This window comes from Gossypium hirsutum, chromosome A08 (assembly GCF_007990345.1).
Source record: "Gossypium hirsutum isolate 1008001.06 chromosome A08, Gossypium_hirsutum_v2.1, whole genome shotgun sequence".
Classification (NCBI taxonomy): domain Eukaryota; kingdom Viridiplantae; phylum Streptophyta; class Magnoliopsida; order Malvales; family Malvaceae; genus Gossypium; species Gossypium hirsutum.
The window spans coordinates 70,785,283-70,790,543 of NC_053431.1; the positions used below are offsets into that span (position 1 = coordinate 70,785,283).

General features: G+C 33.1%; 1 non-coding gene across 1 annotated transcript; it reads left to right on the top strand.

The window, feature by feature from the left end:
• Positions 1 to 676: 676 nt before the first annotated feature.
• Positions 677 to 782, top strand: LOC121205220 (small nucleolar RNA R71). Its single transcript, XR_005900305.1, has one exon. It is a non-coding gene; the product is annotated as a small nucleolar RNA R71 (small nucleolar RNA).
• Positions 783 to 5,261: the final 4,479 nt, after the last annotated feature.

Genomic DNA, 5,261 nt, shown 5'->3' on the forward strand with positions numbered 1-5,261 from the left:
GATTGCAAGCTGGCCCACTTGATTCTCCAAATTCCTTAGAGTGGCGTCATTTTTTGCCATGTCTTGCTTCAATAGATTCTCTAAGCTATTGCATGGTTCAATTTGGGTTGGTCTCTCAACTTGTTGGGGAAAACCAGGTGGCTGGGTCAGTTTAGGTTGGGCATAAGTGTTACTTGTTCCCGCTCTTTGGCTATTCTAGGAGAAATTTGGGTGGTTTTGCCATGTTGGGTTATAGAAATTGGATTGCTGTCCTTGTCTTCCTTGATTTTGGTTCTGATTACCCATGTAATGCACAGATTCTGGGTTTGATGGACATTCTTCGAACAAATGTCCTTCCCCACAATAGACACAGGCTACATTTTCAACTTGATTTGGTGGCTGAGCTGCAAAACTATTAAACCCATTAGCGGTAAAATTTTTAAGCATTGATGATATTGATGATACCTGAGATGCGAGTGAAGTGAGAACGTCCACTTCATGTATTCCAGTGACTCGTCTTCCTGATGCTGCTCGATTGGTTGGCCATTGATAATTATTGTTGGTAATCCTCTCAATGATTTCATAAGCCTCATTATAAGACTTAGAAAGGAGAGCACCATTAGCAGAAGCTTCCAATACCATTCTCGTGTGTGCATTAAGACCATTTTAAAACATATCAAGTTGGATGGAATGTGGGATTCCATGATGGGGGCACTTATGTAGTAATCTTTGTACCTTTCCCATGCCTCATATAAGGACTCGTCATCCATTTGTTGGAAAGCAGTGATCTTATTCCTCAACTTAGCATTCTTGCTAGGTAGGAAATACTTCATAAGGAATCTTTCTGCTAACTCTTGTCATGTGGAAATTGAATTTGGTGGCAATAAGTTCAACTAGGCTCGAGCTCTGTTCCTTTGCGAATATGGGAACAGCTTCAATCATAATGCATCTTTGGGTACTCCGGCTAACTTGAAAGAATTGCTCACCTCCATAAAAGTCTTAAGTGAATATGAGGATCTTCGGTAGGCATTCCACTAAATTGGTCCAGTGTCTGAAGCATCTGGAACATAACTGGCTTCAGCTCAAATTGTTGTGCCTCAATTTTGGGTCTTCTAATACCCGGATTAAGATCATGAAACACTGCCACAACATACTTTCTTAAAGCTCTATCCCTATCATCAACCAATAAGGATAGGATTTTGAGCAAGGTCTGCTCTATTTCCTTGATTCAAATTATCAAGGTTCATCTCTTCAGTCCTTCTCTGACTTGCTTGTCTTCTTCGCTGTTGAAAAGTTTGTTCAATCTCAGGGTCTACAGGGAGTAAATCAATAATTCGGTCAATACTCATAAACACCTGAAATAATCATAGAAAAATTAATTAAGTTTAAATTGAACAGAAAAATAAACCAAAATGCAAAACTAACAAATTCACAAATAATGACTTTTTAAAATAGTCCCCGGCAACGTCGCCAAAAACTTGGAATGACGGAAATGTGCAAGTGTACACAATTGCAACAAGTAATAAAGTGAAAAGTAAATGTCGAGTTATTGTACCCACAAGGACTATGAAAAGGATTATTTATGAATGCAATTTTAAAAACACTTTGGTGAAGAAAAATATTTTGATTTGAGGAGATGATTAAAAACTAGGATTTTAACTAAGTAAAATAAATAAAAATAAAATAACAGTTCCAATGCACGATTTCAAAATATGATTTTCATCAAGATGACATAATTGTGCTAGGTTAATTACATTTCTTAACTTAGAATTAATAAACTCATGTTTATGTTGGTACGAATAAATTCATAACAACTCGGTAATTTGCTAACTTCTGAACATACTCACCTACCAAAATTCATTCATCTCTTGACTATATCTCTATGTCAATTCAACAGATTAAACAAATTTTAATAGGCAAATGTGTTAATGTACATACATACTTATGAAATTAAAATAATCTCTTGTACATATCTCTATGTCGAGTCAAACAATTAATTAAATCTCATAAGCACATAAAAGATTACGTGAGGTAACAATATATTTCTACCTTGAAACAGTTTAATCACAATAATCTTGCAAGTTATGCAAGGAAAATGTATTGTTAGGTACCGTTGCTAATTTAACCCTCGGCTACCTTAGATGATTTAACATGTACTAACTAAGTATCGTGTCAATTAATTCTAATTTCAATCTATTTAAATAATTAATTCATTAGTTACCTTACAATTGTAGTGCAAAAATAACTTAGTCATGGTTTTACTTAATCAAACATCTTACCGAGGCCTATAACAACACAAATATAATTTTAATAAATTAAGTAGACAAAATGCAATCAACCTAACATGAATTAAATTTAAGCCATATCAATTAACTTAAACATTTCAACATTACAAATATTCATAGACATGTTCATCATAACAACAACAAAAATTAAAAGGATAAGGAACAAGAATCAAATCTGGTGTTTCTCCGTGGCTTGACTGGTTTGCTTCACTCTTCCTTCTCCACTTGTTCTTGTCGAACCGAGGCTACTACGAACACTTTAATGCTACTCCAAATGGTGGATGAATGGATCCTTTTCAAGAGGTGAAATCAACAAGTGAATAAAGAAAAATGGATGGGAAATGAAGAGAGAAAATTAAGAGAGAAGAGAAGAGATGAGAAAGTTGAGGTGTGTTTCAAAAAAACAACCAATGGGAGTTTTTATAAGTTGATAGGGCTGTTAAAAATAGCCAATATCAGTAGCCAAAGATCCCTCCCATGGCCAGCCACACATGTGGCAAGTTTGAAGTTTTCAAACTTGCTCTTTTAAGGTAGGGGCAAATCTAGAAAGGCGCAAATAGTTGAGGGGTTTGTTTGGAATTTGAAAAAGTCATCAATGGTGATTTTGCAAGCTAGTTAATCAGTAAGAAAGATGATTGGGTCAGCATGCCGGATAGTTTTGGGCTGCCCAGTACTCGGTCGATTTCATTTTCTCAGTTCAGCTCAACTGGGCTACTTTTCATAATTAATTAATAATAATTTATTTAACCCAAATTAAATTGGATATAAATTAAAATTAATTATATTATGAATTAATACACATAATTTGGACCGTCTTAGGCTGAAAACTTAATTCTCCTTGATGCTTTAAAATTTTTTTCTCTGTTTTGTTCTTCTAGCAGTGTCTGCCGAGCCGTTTTTCACCTTTTGTGCAAATCTGTTGAAAATAATCAAAATTAATCAAAATTAATTATAAAATTAATTAAAATTCATTATGTTAATAATTTAAGTACAAAATAGTTATTTTATAATAATTATATATTTTTCGACAAGAATTTTACCGAACTTGCATGAATTTGAGTTAAAAAATGCATGAAAAAATCTGTATATGTTCGTGTTTCCACACTCTCCTTATCTACCCTCACATGTCTCGTTGAATGGAGCTTAACTCACATTCTTTTATCCTTCTAACATGTCCCAGGGCCTCAACACCCAAAATCACTATAAGTATAGGTGAGTACTCACAATCCTATGGCATGCCAACTATATCTAACGGTTTCAAGATCACAAGGCCAAAATATTTGAAACAAACACATATCACTTACCGGTTATTCGTGCACTATCACTGCATATTCACATTTTTAGCAAAACACTATCACTAACATTCAACATATACCTAACATGTACACATTTTCACTTTCACAATAGTTATCACAACCACATATCACATGTGATAGCATCTCATCCCAATTCCCATATTCACATTTACATAAGAACATAATTCATAAGATAAACATAGGTATGAGAAAGCTTACATTAGAAATTTAGAGTTGGGTTTGAGGCTACTACTAAATTCCCAAATAACACATGACTCGTGCCTACGAGCAACGATTCAAAACACTCACCAATTACGTTTTCATTGAAAAGTCGAAATCTCAAACTAGCTTTTCCTTGCCATTATCTCTACTCGTAGAAGGTCCTATCGATTCCAACGCTTGAAAAAAGTAAATCACACAATAACACAATCAATATTCAGCCAAAAACTCACATCAAACAATAAAAAACATAAGCCTAAACTAAGTTTTCATGTAACTGAAACCTTTAACATAACAAGCTTTAAATTTGAATATCTCGGTCTATACTTAGTCTTTCTACCTAAAACCAATTTCATTCTTCTTATAATTCACCTACAACTAATTCTTAACCTTTAAACTATACTAAAATACTCAATTTATGGTATTGACTTTTTCAACATGTTTTATGGCTATTTTTCAAAAATTTATTAAAACTCAAGAATTTTTTATCGAAACTTCAAAACAAGTCTCGAAACCTCTTAATCATGTCAAAACTAATTGAAAAACACTTGGAAACCATGTTTTCACTAAAAATCTCGAAATTCACCATTCACGACTCTATTTTTAACTTTTAATCAAAACATGTGATTTAATGACAAATAATTTAGTTTTAAAGACTAATTAACATTAAAAACTAATAGGTAGACGAATGGTTACCTTTGATGGAAGAAAAATGAAGATTTGTCGAAAACCTAAAAAAACTCACACATCAAGAAGATGATGCAATTTATGGATTTTTGGGATATTTCTTGAAGATTTATGAAGGTTTGATACTTGGGGAATGATGGAAATCAAAGGAGTGAAGATTTAACAAAGAAAATTGAGGATGAGAGGTTGGGAGAGCAAGGGGTGGCACTAACAAGCAAAAGAGAAGAAATAACGTGAAGATGGTAAGTTGGGAGTGACTTTTAGGTTCAATTTTAAAAATTGGTAAAATTACAACATAAATGCTCACAATTTTGTCTTTATTACAAATCAGTCCTTTTTCTAAAATTAAGGGTTTCCAAAACACATTTTAAAAAATTGATTTTATTTTCTAAAAACCATAATTGAAAACATTACCGATATAACATGTCGTAAAAATTTCGAACACTCTAAAGCTAAAATTCCTAAAATACCCCTAAAACTCCTAAGCACGTTTTTGGGGTGTTACAAATGTAAAGAAGATTAGTTCTGACAAATATACGATTATACATAGGTACAATCAACCATGAGAAATGAATTAGAGAAAATTGTTGTTATATATCCAATGTTAATCCATACTTACACTTATGTTAACCAAAACTATGTTGATTCAATCCAAACTAGAGAATTTGTCTACGGGTGATACGCTGTACTGAAATTTGTTTCGGATCCCTATCTAAAATAATGGATAACGGAACTCCGTGCAGTCTAACAATCTCTGCCACATATAATTTTGCTAACTTCTCGAGAGGATAATCAA